Below are 19561 nucleotides of genomic sequence, written 5' to 3'. Positions count from 1 at the left end.
AGGCTCATGCACCCATTAATGAATATAAATAGGGGTGGAGACCTATTTAGTACCATTTAGAGAGTCAGTGTGTATATAATTAGATTAGTTTTACTAGTTTTTAGCATGAGTTTGCATTCGAAGAGCTCTCACTCCTAACACAAAGGCAGTAGATGATTTCCTATAAATACATGGATGTAATATGTACTCCAGGCCATTATTTTGATGCAATAATATATGTTATTGGTGCTCTCATTCTAAGTGTAGTTATTTTTTCCGAAGTGTGTTATTTTTGTGAATGCATGATCATGAATAATTGTGGAGCCAATGGTTTTATTGTGTTGTTATGATTGTGCAGCCTTTTAGTTCTGATGTTTGCCTCATGTTAATGAATTCCACTAACGTAACGAATTGGAGAAAAGATCACCTATTGTTCTTGCATAGTGTCTTGTCTCGCATGAGCACACTTTCTATGGCCTTGCGATTTGATGAAACATGAAACATCTTTTAGCTATTATTGAGTTCCCATCGACAATTGCATTAGTGGAGTTGAGGAAGCATTGCTTCTGATTTCATTAGTTTCCTACCCGATCCTTTTGATGATTTAATTCATGGACGTATTGTTCCCATGGTTTATGTCCTTTCAAGTTATTTTCTTTAATCTCTCATTACCTTATCTAACACTTGGTTAAAATAGGAATTCATATAGTTGCATCAATAAATTGCATTCATCATAAATAGAAAATACCAAAAATATCTCTTTTATGGTTACTTTTTCAAATAGCAATAGATTAAATGGTTTATCCAAAATTGGCTTGAACTAGAAAAGGCCTCCTTGTGAACATACATATTTATGTTTAATTAAGTGGATTTCAGTAGATCGCAAGATCACGCAGAACCTTGGAGTTGATCCTCCATTAGCTTTTTAAGAGAGGAATTCGACAGGATTCCTTTTGTTCAACATCATGCAAAATGACAGCTCGACACTAGGTCTCACCTTGTTAGAGGATTTAACACTTACAATAAAGTAAGGACTCTGTAAGGATATTTACAAATATCTGTTAAGACCAATCTATTAATAGATTTACCCTTATTCAATTTTGTTAGAACTAATTCAGTACCTAACTCGCAGTATGCTCTGTAAGCTAATTTTGAGTCTTCTCCTTGCTAAATTATCCTCTCTTCTAATATTATAATTCTTTTCTTCCCCTTCATTGCTCTAATTAGGTCACTTTCTCTATTAAGAGATAACCGAATACTTTCACTGACTTTTGATCTTACCTCAATCTTTCACTTCATCATTCACATATTTATCCTTGTTTTCATGCACACTCTTCTCTTCTCATCTCATCACCACTAAAATAATAATCTAATCTAGGTTAATAACTTCTCTATTTCAAGAGTTCCATGAAGAGTTTTCTAGATGCTTTCATAATTAGCCTCTCCATCTGAATTGTTGATCACAAAACATAGGGATCTGTGATCTACGTTATTAATGCATAAAACTCTCTGTAACAACCTCTACATATATTAATTCTTCCTTCCAAGTTGGCTTGAAATGATTTACCTAAAAATATGTATCATTCCTGACTTTTATGTAAAATTTGCATTGCTCGGCCTTTACTATTTTTCAATACTCGACACTATTGTTGCTCGATCTATATTGTACTCGACACATACTATGTAACTCAACAATTTTGTTCTTAAAACTATTTGGTCAATGTTGAGCTCGACTTTTATAGAAAATACTCGGTGACCATACATTTTCTTGGCTCCTATAGATCTTAGTACATACTTACTCATGTACATGACTCAGCCTATATAGAGTATCTTGGTCGTAGTGATGACCTCTGACTCTGCCTTGTAAATGATTGTGTTTGACACTAATAGACAACAATAGTTAGAGATACCAACAATCTCCCACTTTGGCATTAGTGGAAAAAATACTTTGTCATATTTACATCATTACAAATACAATCTGATATTGAGCTCTCTTCCTAAGTCTTATGACTTATGCCAAAAAATGAATAATGAATAAACAATGTAAAATGAATATGACAACAAATTCATTTCCCCCTTCAACAAATCCATTTCACCCTTGTTTTTGAACACTTATGTCATGGCTACTAGGGTTGAATGGGTGGAAGAAAACCATATTTATCAATGAATGTCTTATGAACTTGGGTGATCATGGATAGTGCATGATCCCATGTGGTCCTTGCTGCCTCCAAAATGTAATTTTGCAACTATAATCTTGCAACTAGGTCAATTAAGTTGTCAGTCACTGAAAGATTGTGATCTTCTTTGACAAGATTCTGGGCTAATTGCTCCCTTTGTATGACCTCCAAGTGAGGTATTAACATTGCTTGAATAGAGATCAATTTAGATCTCATGTTGTTGTTAGCTGTCTGAAGCTTGGCCAATGTGCCTTGAGCATTTAGTAAATTATTGTAATGATCAATACTAGACCCTGCTAACTATGAAATAATGGTGTTGGATCTCTTCATCTCAACTTGAATCTAGTATATTTGTGCCTGAATATTATTTTTGAATCTTGGCATGTTTGACAAAATGTTATACAAATATGGTACTTTTTTTATAAGCTCTGTCATAACCTGTACACGCTCTTGCAATTACACTTTCTACTCAACAATGGTCTTGGAAACTTTATCCACAACCTTATTCTCAAATCTTCTAGCTTACCAATCCATCAATTTTTCATTTGATTCCATATTACCATCATTCATTTCTTCAACAATATTTACAAGATGGGTAATGATTGAGGCTTCTTCATCAAAATTTTGAATATCAAAAGCATCAACAACAACAAAAATTCACATACCTTTTTTTGTTTATGCTCTCTTTTTAAATCTTCTTGTTGCTTCTTTCTTGCCAAAATCTCTTGTAACAAAATTGTTTTTTCCAAGGTGAGATTTTCCAAATCTAACTATGGCATCTCAATTATTTCATCTAGTCTAACTTTAATATCTGGTGAAGTATCCTTTAATAGTTTTTCCTCTTCTACACCATGAAGGAGTGTTGTTTCTCAGCACTACTTTGGAAGTTGGTGAGGGAGTTTCACCACTGGGTCGTACTGGTGCATCAATGTTCGAGACAATAATGGTCACACTTAATTCAGCTCTAGTTATCTCTTTATTTTGGTCAATATGAGGTGCTAATAAATTTGATTATCTAAACTTGATGCAGGAGCATCCTAGGCTTGCTGGCAATCCTGCATTTTGGAGGGATTTTGGCTAGGAGTTGTAGACTCGGTCACCAAAGGAGTGGTGCTTGATCATTATTGGATGTGGTGTTGGCCAAGGTGCTCAATCATTGAAGGGGCTCGGTCATTATTGGAGCTTGGCACCTTCTGTTGCTCGGCACTCACTATTGTGTCTGGCATGTGTTGGTTTCTCAGCACCTATGGAACTCAACAATGCTTGTGGGAGCTCGATAGAGCTTGTGGTCTTGCTAATGCTTGGAAGTGTGGCTTGTGGGATGGAGTTTTTGTGGATTTCCTTGAATGATTTAGTGCATTTAATGCATGTAGCATTTGATCATGGTGTGGATCGATCTAGGATTTTGTGTGGACCTATTTGGGTCGTAGTTGTCTCTCCTATGTGCATTAAATTTGTGTTGTAAACCTTCTAAGGAACTTTGGTATTTAATATATGTTGGAGGCTAACTTGTGGCTCAACATGTATTTAATGTAAGGGTTTATTTAATTTGTAGCTTACTAGGTCGACTTGTGAATTAGTTGGGTATAGGTAGTGGGTCTTGTGGAGTCTTTAGTTAGGGAGTCATCCATCTTTGAGAAGAGGATGTGGAAGAGGAAAGAAGTTTGAGAAGAGTTAGTAGTTGCAGCTTGGAAAACAAGGAGATTGCTTGGTGGGCTTGTAAGCACAAGTTTAGATCTTCCTTGGAGTTTTTTACCAGAGTGTGGATTTGGACTAGCTAGGGTTTTGATTGGATCTTGAGGGATCTTGCAAAACTATTACTTTCTTTGTTATTGGTCATAACCAAGAAGGCCTTACAGCTTGATACATTGCATGTAATCAGTTATTTTATGAATAAAGAGTTATGATTTGGTATTAGATCTTGCATTGTTGTTGTGTTTCTATTATGTGGTTATTTGCTAGGGGCTAGGACATATCCTTTGGGGATTCTCGTGCATTGTACTACATCAGGTGGTATCAGAGTGAAGGTTTTCCTAAGTGTGTAGACATATTGCCAAAGTTGAGGCAGTTTGCATGAAGACTTGGGTAAAAGCTGGAAGAGAAGGTTGATCTTGTAGAGTTGATTAATTTTCTAGATTTGTGGATTTATTGCTTTGATTTTGCATAAGATCTTGGAAGATGCCTCCAAGAAGATTGGGTTCTAGATAAATTGATGATCTTAGTGATATTTTGGAAGAAAGGATCTCAGAGAAGGTCAAAGCATATTTTAGATCTGAAATGGAGGAGGTTAAAGCCAGTTTCAAATGTGAGATGGCACTGATGAAGAGTGACATGATTGCTAAAATTGTGAGTGATTTAGGTGGTATACCTCAGCATGTGGGTACTGAAGATGGTTATGAGGAAGTTATTGAAGACTTTGAAATTGTTGGATCAAGTGGTGAGGATAGAACTGATCCTGTGGAGAGCCCTATTGGAACTAGAGTTGGTCATTTTTCTAGACCAAGATCTTAGTTGAAGTTGAAGCATAAGATGGAGGTTTCTAATTTCTTAGGTACTTTGAATACTGAAGACTTGATTAATTAGATTGGTGAATTGGAAGACTACTGTGAGCTAGAGGATATTAGAGATCGGCTTAGAGTAAGGTTGGCACAAACTAAGTTGAAAGGGCAGGTTGCTCTATGGTGGAAAGAACTACAAAGAGATAAATAAGAGGAAGGTGAAATGAAGATCACTAGATGGAGGTTGACGGTGACTAAACTTAAAGCTAATCTCATTCCTATTGATTATGAACTTGAGTTGTTTAAAAAATTGAAGAATATGAAACAGAAGGATATGACTATGAAAGATTATACAAACGAGTTGTACAAGTTGACTATTTGGTTTGGGCATAGAGAATTGTCTAAGGAGAAGGTGACTAGTTACATTAATATTTTGAGATTCAATATCTAATATGAGGTTGGTATGTTGAATATTTATTCGGTTGAGGATTTTTATCGGTATTCCCTAAAGGAAGAAGATAAGTTGAAGAGGAAAAGTCAAGGTAGTTCCTGAAGGAAGGAGAAGTAGGGTAGCTTGGAAAAAGCTAAACTGAGTGATGAAGATGAATCAAAACCTGTTGATCAGAAGAGAAGGATAGGCAAAGCTAAGTTTAAGGGTACTTCCTACAAATATGGTGAAGTAGGACATAGATCTTTTGAATGTCCTAGGAGAGTTGTTGTTGTGAATGAAGTTGAGAACCATAGCAATAAACCTGGGAAAAGAGAGAGTTTTCTTTCTTAGTGAGTACTCATTGGTTAGAGGATAATGAAATCTTGTTAGAGGAGTAATTTGTTTAGGACTTGTTGTAAGTTTGGTGGTAAAGTATGTAAGGTAATTGTGGATGGTGGTAGTACTGATAACCTTTTTGTTAAGGGGATGGTTCAAAAGCTTGGTTTGAAGAGAGTGAGACATCCTTATCCTTATAGGATTGGTTGGTTGCAAGGTAAGCATGCTTTGGAAGTGAGGGAGCAGTGCCTTGTTGATTTCCAAATTGGGCAATATAAGGATCAAGTGTTGTTTGTTATTGTGGACATAAATAATTTTTATTTGTTGCTTGGTAGACCTTGTTAGTATGATTGCAGGGTTGTGCATGATTGTGTCAAGAATGTGTTTACAATTATGAAGGTGGCAGGAAGAATTCCCTGATTCCTTTGCAGAATGAAGAGCTCGGTAGGAGGAACCTGAGTATTGGCAATCGAGTTGAGTTAAAGGGTTCCAAGAAGGTTAGAGATCAATGTGGAAGGTAGGTATGTGGAACACCAAGGATGGATGTGAAGAAGCAGAAGAAGAGAAATGGAAAGAGTGTAAAATTTAAGGGCTTGGAGGACATGTATGTGAAGGATCAGTTTGGGATTTATGTGTTGAATCCCAGACGATGTTATTCTAACTACTGAGAATGTCTTTTCAAACTTGAGGTGTCTGATGCAGGAGCATCCTAGGCTTGTTGGCAATCCTAAATGTTGGAGGGATTTTAGCTAGGAGTTTTGGACTCGGTCACCAAAGGAGTGGTGCTCAGTTGTTATTGGATGTGGTGTTGGCGGAGGTGCTCGAGCATTAAAGGGGCTTAGTCGTTGTTGGAGCTTGGCACCTTTTGTTGCTCGGAACTCACTTTTTTCCTCAACGTGTATTGGTTTCTTGGCACCTATGGAACTTGGCAATGCTTGTGGGAGCTCGACAATGCTTGTGGTCTTGTTGATGCTCAGTAGTGTGGCTTGTGGGATGGGGCTCTTATAGATTTTCTTGAACAATTTGGTGTGTTTAATGCATGTAGTGTGTGATTGTGATGTGGATCAATCTGGGATTTTGTGTGGACCTATTTGGGTCTTGGTTGTGTCTCTTATGTGCATTTAATTTGTGTTATAAGCCTTCTTATGCATTTTGGTATTTAATATCTGTCAGAGGCTAACTAATGACTCAACATATATTTAATGTAAGGGTTTATTTAATTTGTAGCTTACTAGGCTAACTTGTGACTTAGTTGGGTATAAGTAGAGGGTCTTGTGGATTCTTTAGCCAAGGATTCATCCAGCTTGGACAAGAGGATGTAGAATAGGAGCGAAGTTTGAGAATATTAGTAGCTACAGCTTGGAAAATAAGGAGATTTCTTGGTGGGCTTATGAGCACAAGTTTAGATCTTCCTTGGAGTTTTCTACTAGTGTGGATCTAGACTAGCTAGGGTTTGGATTGGATCTTGAGGGATCTTGCAGAACTATTACTTTCTTTGTAATTGGTTGTAACCGAGAAGGCCTTACAACCTAACACATTGCATGCAGTCAATTATTTTATGAATAAGGAGTTTTTATTTGGTATCAGATCTTACATTGTTGTTTTTTTTACGTTGTGTGGTTATTTGTTGGGGGCTAGGACATCTCATTTTGGGATTCTCATGTCCTGCACTACACCAAAACTTGTTTCTTTCACCTCAGTTCCAACGTTTGTACCTATGACCCTTGATTGCTCAGCCTTTGGAGTGGCAGAGGTGTTAGCATATACTAGTAATATGCTTCCTTGCAGACTCAACACACCTGAACTTAGTCCACTTTTGTGATCATCTTCAATGGTCACAATTTCAACTTGTTTCTCTGTCTCTACTCCCTTAGTTGATAGCCCAAAAAAATAATTCCAAAGAAATTCATCATGTTGTCCTTCGGCTTCCATTTTATTATGTAAAATTAAAAACATTCTATACTTAGGAACATATCTTATCCTATACATTACCAAAAATGTTTCCTGTTGATCCTGGGATAGATTAGGCATAACTCTAACTAAGGTGTTGATGGGGACACAACCCAAGAACAGAATGGACACAACAGAAAAGGGAAATTGTATTAACTAAGAAAATAAGCTAGTACAAATAGTACAGAGAAAATAAACTTCAAAACATGCCCTAAGGGCTTACAATAGCATAAATCTAGAGATAATTTCTCCTTTCAGTACCTCCTCTCAAACTCCACTCCGAATTGCCTTTTACAATGTCATAAATCTCCTTAAATAGACCCCGGAGGGTTAAGGACTAGGAGTACATTCTAGAAAGTGCTGGTAGGCATCCACCGACCAAATAGAAGGTTCTAAAAGCTGCGTTAGAAGTCGGTGCAAATCTAGAAGAATCCAGAAATGGTAACCGAACTTCCGGGAGGCATAACTTTTGAATCGTAGCTCTGATTGACGAACCGTTTACATTTTTGGAAAGCTCTCGAAGTGCTCTATAGCCCTATGGAAAATCTTTGCTCATCCCCCATTTTTCGACCCTTTTAGAGGTCATTTAATGCCCCTAACTTGACTTTGAAGCATTTTTAGGAGGCCTCCAAAACTCGAAAAATTGCAATAACTTTCAAACCGTGGGGCCTTTTGACCTGATTCTTTTTTCTGGAATGCTCTAAATCAAAATTACATTCATCCGGCCAATTCACACCTTCTAGCTCACCAAAATGATGGCCAAATTGCATGCTCCTATTTTTTCGAGATTTTCTAGCACACTGATAGTTGAACTGTGAGAGTTGGAACCTTTATTTGACCCAAATGGGTATCCAAAAATGAAAAGACATGAAACAAAAACTAAGTCTAAGTACATTTTTTTTGGTGACATAGGATTTCCCTTATACCTCTGGATGCTCCTGCATCAGGTGTCAGTCCTTATCTTTTTCTCTTCTTCTTCTTCTGCCTACTACCATCTTCTTTACAGTCTATCATATAAGTCTCTGGGTATCTTTTTCTCAGTTTCACTAGGGGATAGCTTATTATTAGCAACCACATCTACCATAACCTCCTCAATTTTGGTTCTATCAGTATTATCCAGTGTATCATATTTTACAAATCTAAAGCTAGATAATCCTGAATCTTATGAGATCTGCACATACCTCTTCAATAGACTTAGTGTGCACTTTGGGTGGTCCTCTCACCAATCTCCTTCTCTTAGGTTTAGGTTCGCTGGGCTTAGTAGTCTCTACTACTCTTTGTTTTGCAATCTGTTAGGCATTAGCAATTGCCCTGGTTCCTAGCTTGGTGGTGGAAGAGAGAGGGGTGTCACTACTAGATTCTTCTTAGTTCCTTGAACCTTCTAACTTGGTCGAGTGACAACAATTAGGGCTTTACCCTTGTCACCTTCTTCTTCCTCCTCTTTCTCATCACCACTATCTTTTTCTTCATTCTCTCTAAGACCTTGTGTTATCTACAATGGTTCCTTTCCCTTGCGTATGGCACCCAATTTTGCTTCTAGCTCTTCAATCATTATTTTCCTTTATTTCTCTTTACAAGCTATCTTGGTATTTACAGTTATTCTAGCCTTAGGTTCCTCAGATCTTCCAAAAAATTTAGCCTCAGTGTCTATTTCTTCTTTCAATAGTGCGACAATGTTTGCACTCACTAAATCACTATCAATAACCAGGGCCAAGGGCTCACCCAGCTATCCAAACCATCTTGCAAGAGTTAACACAATGGAAGAAAACACAAGTGGATAGAAACCAAAGGAGGAGAAGAGAAAAATACTTTTATTGATTCATCAAAATATCTTCATACATGCCCAGCTGTGAGGCCTTCTGGGTTATGGCCAATTACAATATATTCACATTCAAAGATCCAACAATAAATTCACACTTTGAGGTCTACTCCCTCAAAACTTTTCTCTTCTAAAAACTTTCTTAGCTCTAAGCATAAACTCCCTCTTTATACTTGCCAAAATGACTTATAGATCATTCTAGAATCATTACATAAGAGGAAGGCCGACCCAAAAATGGTCTGGACTCATCCCAAGAAAATATCTTAAATTAAATGTCGCAAATGAAATAATTCCCGCAAGTTGGCTTGCAAAAATCACGTCCAAATATTGGCACTCGGCATACACTAGGTAACTCGGCACCTAAAGGAATGCCACAATAACTCGGCACCTGAAAAGTGCGATAGGAACTCGGCACCTGAAGAGTGCTATAGTAACTCGGCACCTAAAGAGTGCGACAGGAAATTGGCACCTGAAGAGTGCGATAGGAACTCGGCCCCTAAAGAGTGCTACAATAACTCGACATCTGAAGAGTGCGACAGGAACTCGGCACCTAAAGAGTGCTACAGTAACTCGGCACCTAAAGAGTGCGACAAGAACTCGGCACCTGAAGAGTGCGACAGGAACTCGGCACCTGAAGAGTGCTACAGTAACTTGACACCTGAAGAGTGCGACAGGAACTCGGCACCTGAAGAGTGCTACAGGAACTTGGCACCTGAAGAGTGCTACAGTAACTCGGCACCTGAACTCAGTACCAACTGCAAAAGAAGCAAAAAAAGAGCAGGATAAAAAAGCAACCTAGGATGCTCCTGCATCAGACAATCGGGGTTGGTAGAAATGATTCTCCTGAATCATTGAGATGTCCCAACCTGAGCTGAATCCAACTCAAATTGAGAAATCCATGAAGCATCTTCAATAGGTCTATTCTTCCACTTCACCAAATATTCATAGTAATCTTTTCCTCTTGTACTCTTGCCAACTCTCTAATCCAATATCTGTTCAACTTCCTCAATCTTTTCCTTAGGATAATCATCTGGTATAACAACTTCATCCTCTGACTCATGATACTTATACAAATCAGCAATATTAAATATAGGAGATATATCCATGTCATCAGGTAACTCAACTTCATAAGAATTACCACTGTCAAACTTCTTCACGATCTTACAAGGTCCAAATTTCTTCATCTTTAGCTTACTATATGTTCCAACTGGGAATCTTCCTTTCTTTAGATGAACCATCACCTTATCACCAACTTGAAAATCATGGTGTCTTCTAGACTGATCAGCATTCTCCTTATACTTCTGATTACTTTGTTCCAACCTCAACTTCACTTCTTTATGCAAGGACTCCATAAAGTTAGCAAATTCTTCTCCTACAGTGCTTTTCTTTTCTTCACCAACAACATCTCTCAAATCTAATATACCTCTAGGATGCATTCTAGTAACAATCTCAGAAGGTGTCTTCCCTATACTCCTATTCACAGAATTATTATATGCAAATTCAGCTTGTGCCAATACCATCTCCCAATTGCTTGGCTTATTCCCAACTAAACATCTCAGCAAATTACCCAAGCTTCTATTCACAACCTCTGTCTGTCCATCTGTTTGTGGATGGAATGTAGAACTAAACTTCAATTTAGTACCCATCTTCTTCCACAAAGTCTTCCAAAAATAACCAACAAACTTACTGTCTCTATCTGAAATAATGCTTTTTGGTAATCCATGCAATCTCACAATCTGTTTAAAGAAAAGTTCAGCAACATGCTCAGCACCTGGTGTCTTCTTACATGGTATAAAATGAGCCGTCTTAGAAAATCTATCCACTACAACAAATATGGAATCATACCCCTTCATCGTTTTAGGCAATCCAAGAACAAAATCTATACTGATATCAGTCCAAGGTTTCTTAGGAACAATAATAGGTGTATACAAACCAGTATTTTGACTCACTCCCTTTGCAACTTGACAAACTCCACAGCTCTTTACAAATTTCTGAACATCCTTATACATTTGTGGCCAATAATATTTCTCTTTCAGCAAACTCAATGTTTTATCAATTCCAAAATGTCCATCTAATCCACCACTATGCTTTTCCTTAATCAAATTCAACCTCATAGAACTTCTAGGAATACACGGCTGAATGCCTTTGAACAACATACCTTCTTGAATGAAATACTCATCATACTTACTTATGTGATCTGTTAGATTTTGTGCTCTGCACTCTCTCCACGCCTCAGAAAAATCAAGATCAGCATCATACAACTTTTTCATCTCATCAAAACCAAGAACTTCAACCTTCATTTCAATCAACAAAGAACGGCTTCTACTCTATGCATCAGCAACTTTGTTAGTAACTCCACTCTTATGCTTGATCACAAATGTAAAACTCTGCAAATACTCAACCCACTTCATATGTCTTTGATTCAATTTATGTTGACTTCCCAAGTATTGTAAAGCTTTATGATCAGTATACAACACAAACTCCTTAGGCATCAAATAATGTCTCCATTTCTTCAATGCTTGAACAACGGCATAGAATTTTTGATCATATACAGAATATTTCCTTTTAGCATCATTCAACTTTTCACTAAAGAAAGCAATAGGCTTACCTTCTTGACTTAATACAGCTCCTATTGCATTACCACTTGCATCACATTCAACTTGAAATACTTTGTTGAAATCAGGTAAAGCCAATACAAGTAATTCAGCAACCTTTTGTTTCAAAGTCTCAAAACTCTTATCAGCTTTGTGTGTCCACTTGAATTCCTTTTTATCTCCCTCATTGTTTCAATCATAGCATTACAAACATCACTGAAATTCTTTATAAACTTTTTGTAAAAACTAGTCAAACCATGAAATGATCTTAACTCACTCACATTTTCAGGTGTAGGCCATTCCAAAATTGCTTTAACCTTTTCAGGATCCATCTTCAAACCATCAGCTGAAATCACAAATCTCAAATACACAATCTACTCTTGCATAAAAGAACACTTTTTCAGATTGATCAACAACTTTTCCTCTTTCAACCTCTGCAATACTTGCCTAATATGCTCAATATGTTCTTCCTTAGTCTTGTTGAATATCAGAATATCATCCAAATAAAAAATCACAAACTTACCCATGAATCTTTTCAGAACTTCATTCATCAACCTCATGAAAGTACTAGGTGCATTAGTCAGACCAAAAGGCATAACCAACCATTCATACAAACCATCTTTTGTCTTGAAAGCAGTCTTCCATTCATCACCTTCTCTGATTCTAATCTGATTATAGCCACTCTTCAAATCAATCTTGGTAAAATACTTTGCTCTACTCAAACAATCCATTATGTCATCCATTCTTGGCATAGGAAACCTATATTTCACTGTTATCTTGTTAATGGCTCTGGAATTAGTACACATTCTCCATTCTCCATTCCTTTTAGGTGCTAATACAACAGGTACAGCACATGGACTCAAGCTTTCTCTGATCAAACCTTTCTGCAACAGTTCATGCACTTGTCTGTTAAGTTCTTCATTCTCTGCAGGTGTCAATCTTTATGGTGCTTTGTTTGGCAAACTAGCTCCAAGGATCAGCTCCATACAATGACTTATACTTCTTACTAGAGGTAAACCATCAGGAATATCTTTAGCAATAATGCCTTTATACTCATTCAACAACTCTGCAATTTCTCCTGACACTTGGTCAATACTACCATCTTTCACTCGGTCACCATTAACTGGCACTCGGTTAACATTATTTTCTGGCACTCGGTCTCCATTGACAAAACTTGGTTTTCTTGGAATTATAGCAAAACAAACTTGATTCTTTTTTACTTCTTTTTCAAATTGTTTCCCATTAACCATGCAAATTTTTATAGCAGTACAATTAACCTCATGTGGAACTTCAATCAAAGGCAACAATGTTTGTTTCTTCCCATTTATCCAAAGAGTATATTGATTCAATCTTCCATCATGTATAGCATATCTATCATATTGCCAAGGTTTACCCAAAAAAATATGACAACAATCCATGGGCATAATATCACACAAAACTTCATCAACATAATGTCCAATTTTGAATTTCACAAGGCATTGCTCACTTACTAATATCTTGTGCTCCTCTTTGATCCATGAAACATGATAAGGTTTGGGATGTTTTAGCCTCTGAAACTGCAACTTTGTAACCAGCTCTTCTGATGCCAGATTTGTAGAACTTCCACTGTCAATGATCACTTTACAACATTTTCCAGCCATCTTACATCTTGTCTTGAAAAGACTTCTCCTTAGAACAGGTTCCTCATTACCTCCCTTATTACATAAGGTTCTTCTCACCATCAAATTTTCTCCAGCCTTAGGTCCACTTGGTGAACCCTCATCATCTTCTTGAATCACAGCATTTCTATTATTTTGCCCACCTTCAGAGGATCTACATTGAAAGGATCTATGCCCTTCTTTGCCACATCTAAAACAATTACCATGAAATCCACCTCTAGAATTAGAATTACCTCTTTCTCGGTAGGAATTAGTGCCTCCTCGATAAGAATTACCACTTTTCCATTCAGTCTTGCCTTTGTCATCATTCTTCCATTCAAATTTTCCTTTATCCTGCACAGAACTTTTAGATCTACCACTTTCTCCATAAGATCTACCTCTACCTCTCTGGAATCTACCACCTCTACCTCTCTATCTTTTTTCATGCTTCTTTGTCAAGACCTCCTCAGCTTTCAAGGCATATTGATATGCTTCTTCTACACTTTCTAGCTTCACAAAACTTATTTCATCTTGTATTCCAGATCTCAATCCATTAATGTACCTTGCAATTTTCTCAACATCATCATCCACATGTCCAGATCTGATGTCCAGTCTATAGAATTCCTTAGTATACTCTTTCACAGTCATGTCTTTTTGCTTCAAATTTTGCATTTTTCTTAATAAGCTAACTTGGTAGTCAGCATGAAGGAATTTGTTCTTTACCTTGTTCACCATCTTCAGCCAAGTTCTGATCTTCTCCTTTCCTCTTCTTTGTCTATCAGTTTGCAGGTGCTCACACCATAGAGATGCATGACCTTTCAACCTAGTGATTGTTATCTTCACCTTTCTATTATCATGAGTGTTTTCATACTCAAAGAACTTTTCCATATCAGAGATCCAATCCAGTACAGCATTGGTATCCAATTTTCCATCATAAGGAACAACTTCTACAACAGGCTTTGTATTCGCTCTAGACAATATTCTCAACAATCTTGCTTCATCTTGGTCTTCTTTAGGTTATGGATTATGGTTTGGTGCTACTACTTCATCATCACTTACATCATCAAGATGTGCTCCTCCCCTTTGGGCTGTCTCCACAACATCTAATCTGGCTGCAATTTGTCTCAACTGATCCAATATAGCATTATTAACATTATGTCCTCTACCACGAACCATCTTTACAAATCAGGTTCCAGCAAGATCATAACCCTCTGCAAGTTATAGGTCAAATCTGCAGATCTGCCACCCTGCAACCAAATCCAAATCATGGTTCTACATGATCCAATCTCCACAAGGATGAACCTAAAGCTCTGATATCAACTGACACAGGCAAGGGATGAATAACCAGGGCCAAGGGCTCACCCAGCTATCCAAACCATCCTGCAAGAGTTAACACAACGGAAGCAAACACAAGTGGACAACAACCAAAGGAGGAGAAGAGGAAAATACTTTTATTGATTCATCAAAATATCTGCATACATGCCCAGCTGTGAGGCCTTCTGGGTTACGACCAATTACAATACATTCACATTCAAAGATCCAACAGCAAATTCGCACTTTGAGTTCTGCTCTCTCAAAACTTTTCTCTTCTAAAAACTTGCTTAGCTCTAAGCCTAAACTCCCTCTTTATACTTGCCAAAATGGCTTATAGATCATTCTAGAATCATTACATAAGAGGAAGGCCAACCCAACAACGGTCTGGACTCATCCCAAGAAAAGATCTTAAATTAAATGTCACAAATGAAATAATTCTCGCAAGTCGGCTCCCAGAAATCACGTCCAAATACTGGCACTCAGCATACACTAGGTAACTCGGCACTTGAAGGAATGCTACAGTAACTCAGCACCTGAAGAGTGCGACAGGAACTCGGCACCTGAAGAGTGCTACAGTAACTCGACACCTGAAGAGTGTGATAGGAACTCGGCACCTGAAGAGTGCAACAGGAACTCGGCACCTGAAGAGTGCTACAGTAACTCGGCACCTGAAGAGTGCGATAAGAACTCGGCACCTAAAGAGTGCTACAGTAACTCAGCACCTGAAGAGTGCGACAAGAACTCGGCACCTGAAGAGTGCGACAGGAACTTGGCACCTAAAGAGTGCTACATTAACTCGACACCTGAAGAGTGCTACAGTAACTCGACACCTGAACTCGGCACCAACTACAAAAGAAGCAAAAAAAGAGTAGGATAGCAAGGCAACCCAGGATGCTCCTGCATCACTTGTCACCTTCTTCTTCCTCCTCTTTCTCATCACCACTATCTTTTTCTTCATTCTCTCTAAGACCTTGTGTTATCTACAATGGTTCCTTTCCCTTGCATATGGCACCCAATTTTGCTTCTAGCTCTTCAATCATTATTTTCCTTTATTTCTCTTTAGAAGCTATCTTGGTATTTACAGTTATTCTAGCCTTAGCTTTCTCATATCTTCCAAAAAAATTAGCCTCAGTGTCTATTTCTTCTTTCAATAGTGTGACAATGTTTGCACTCACTAAATCACTATCAATTTCATAACGAAAAATTTGTAGCCAAGCCTTCCTTAGCTTTACTACATGTACAAATGTGTAATCTGCATCTACAAGAAAAAATAAGTCATTCTAATACCTTGTAACCAATTCTTCTGGTATCCTCATCCTCATCTTCATTCTTTGCTTAGATTCCTCAAAATAAGCATCCATGACATTCTCAAAACTTTCTCTTAATTGTGTAATTTATTCATTTATATGTGTTGTCATTGGTTTGTTCTATTCCCAAACAACATCACCAACATTAGAAAAATACTTCTAGATATAAAAGAAAATACATACAATGAGGGATCCAAACTTATATATTGAATTCTTTGTTTTTCTTATAGATGATAGATTCTCTACTAATTGCATTCTTTGCAATCGGCAAGATCATATTCATGATCTTTCATCACTATCTTTCATGCTTGATCTACTGCTATACATGACACACTATTCAATATGCTTGACTACTAAAATTTGTGAGCTATAACTCTCTTAGAAAATTTGATTAGTGGATTAGAGATGTTTGTAATGGATAGATGTTGTCCATTCCAATCAACACCTATATTTGCCTCAACTTCCTCTCCACTCAAGCATCCCATGGTTTTCTTCTTTTCTAGGGTTGGATAGCTTGCAACTCTATGAATCATTTTCTTCGTGATCTCTATATGTCATTTTGTATCCAATACTTCATATCATGGATTTTTCTTAAAACATTTTTAATCCATTCAATCTTGAAATTATTTGGAAATTATAGGGCATGAGTTAACCCTTTCCTTTCAACAACTTTAAATTCATCCTTCAAGATTCTTCCATTACATAGCTTCTCATATGCTTCTCTAGTCTCATAGTCTCTCACTTCTCTGATCTTACACATATAACATCTTCTAACATCATGGATCATAATAACTTTGGGTGGTATCAAGGATAGCACACCCATTGATCTCCTTTCATTGCAATTTCTGAAATAGCACAAAACTTTGGTGGAGGACAAGCGTCACTCTTCACCAATTGAATTTTTCTAACCTCTTGGCTCATTCTAGCGATAGAATAGTCCTTTTAGTGTTCTCCACCTGAAGCTTCCATATTCTCCACTAGAGTTTGAAGTCTTTTCTTTCTCTTCTGAATTACTCAACACAATCTAGATCTTCACTTGTTCAGGCTTCTCGTCCAAATCACTCTTAAATTTGCTAGTCGCTTAAATCGCCAAATTGCTCTATGATCTTGAAATCTATATGAAAGGTATGAGATAATGTCTTCAAATTTTGATATATACCTTATTTTGATCAAGTTAGGGTCTTTATTAATGTTGTGTACTTAGGTAGGTGGAAGCCAATTGTCACAGTCAATATTGGTGTCTTTGAACTAGGTCTTTTCTTTACAACTCAGTCTCTTCCATATCACTCTGTCTCTACCATTTTACTTATGAATTTCTCAGTCCATGTTGCAATGCTCAATTAACATAGACAATTTATTGATGTTCAGCAACCCTCCATAAAATTGTTCTTATGCATCTTTATATATGCAATTATGAACTTTGGCACATTTCATGTAAGGAATTGATGTATGATAGATCAATTGAATATACAGTTCCATACATAACTTTCTTGCTTAGTTTATGATGACATGATCACCTTCTCCATTGGATTGGGTGACCTTAGCTCCATTTGCTCCATTATTTCCATCACCTTCTTTCTTTTTTCATTTTTGATTCATTTCCTTCCTAATTTTCTAAATGACTCATTTCCTTCTTAATTTTCTAAATGACTACTTTTCCTTTTCCTTTATCTCTTGTTTGATTTGTTGAATGTACCTGAGTCTTACAATTATTGCTTATATGTCCAAACTTGTGACATTTGGAACATGCATTGTTAGGTGCATAACTCTTTCTTTGATTTGTCCAGTAAGGTTTTGTTTGAGATTTGCACTCATATGCTCTATGCCCTTACTTTTGATAGTTATAGAAATATCCTTCTAATCTAGGTGTAGTAGATGCATTCCTCATTCTTGACCTACACTCATGTACTTGATGTCCTTGTTTCTTGTAGTAAAAATAGTAACCAGTAAACTTAGGTTTAAGATTTTGCATACCATGTTTTCTTTGACAAATTTTTACAGTATGACCAAGTTTTCCATAGTGATAGCATGTTGGTTTATCCTTTGACATTGCATTCCTCAACTCCCCATTCCTAGATGATTCCCCTTTCTTAGTGTGTGAATTTCCTAACCTATCAGTATTGTTAGATGACTTCATAAGTTCTTCAAATACTCCATTGCCTTTTTGGTTTGTTAAATCTCTCCATATATTATTTCTTAGTTTCTAATTCATTCCTCTGTATGTCCTTCTGTGATTTGAGATTTGCAATTTCCACATCTTTATGATTCAATTCCTAATTTGCAAGTATTAGTTGATTCATCATATCTAGTTGTGTGCTTGTGAGCTTCTCTGTATCTGATATCCTTTCTTTAATTCTAGTAGTCATTACTCTTTTGTCTTCCTCAGTCATATTCTTGTCTTCTTTAGATTTCTTCTTTTGTTCATTCACTTCACAAAATATTATTGATTGGATTTCATATTCTCTTTTTGGTCCTCTTATTTCTTTATTCAGGAGTTTTTTCCTTTTCAAGTAGATCTACATATGTTTTGTCATTTGGATTGATTGATTCGAACAATCCTTCAATATCAAATTCTTCATAGGAAAATTGTTTATCCTAGATAGCTAATTCCTTTCTTCTTTTCAAGGATTTCTTCAGATCTTGTCTCGCTTTCTCATTTTTTGTAGTATGAGTTGGATATCAATCACCTGATTGTCAATAACCTTTTCTAGTTTAAAAGCCTGCATCTCCAAGATCTAATCTCCAAGAAATTAAGATTGATGGAAGTATAAAGAAGATAACAAGGTACTAACGAGGGGGGTGAATCCAAATCTTAAGAACTTTTTCTTTTCAACAATTCATTCACACATCCACCAGTTAACTTGTGCATGTAAAACTTGTAAAAATAAAATTATTGTAACATATAAATTTGATCTATCACATGCATGAAAATAAACACATAACACAATATTTGTTACCTAGAAACCCTCCAAGGTGAAGGTAAAACTAGGGTGTGGATGACATCCACAAACCTTCACTATTGTTATAATAAAGTTAACCTATTAGGGTTACAATGTTTGATCATAATATATGATCTACCCTATGAGGGGTCTACCTTGTTAAAATAATTTGAGACTACTAAGTTTCACCTTGTTAGAGGATTTAACACTTACGATAAAATAAGGACTTTGTTAGGAGATTTACAAAGATCTATTAAGGCCACCCTATTAAGAGATTTACCCTGATTCAAGTTGGTTAGAACTGATTCAATGCTTCACTCTTGGTATGCTCTATAAGCTGATTTTGAGTCTTCTCCTTCATAATTGATCTTCTCTTCTGATTTGATAATACTTTTCTTCCCCTTCACTACCCTGATTAGGTCACTTTCTCTATTAAGAGATAACAAAACATTTTCACTGACTTCTGATCTGATGTTTATCTTTCACTTCATCATTCACATATTTATCCTCATTCGCATGCACACTCTTCTCTTCTCATCTCATCACCACTACAATCATCATTCAATCTAGATTAAGATCTT

Source organism: Cupressus sempervirens, chromosome 1 (assembly GCF_028749045.1).
Source record: "Cupressus sempervirens isolate cs-2001-9-10 chromosome 1, ASM2874904v1, whole genome shotgun sequence".
Taxonomy (NCBI): Eukaryota; Viridiplantae; Streptophyta; class Pinopsida; order Cupressales; family Cupressaceae; genus Cupressus; species Cupressus sempervirens.
This window is presented reverse-complemented; position numbering follows the sequence as displayed.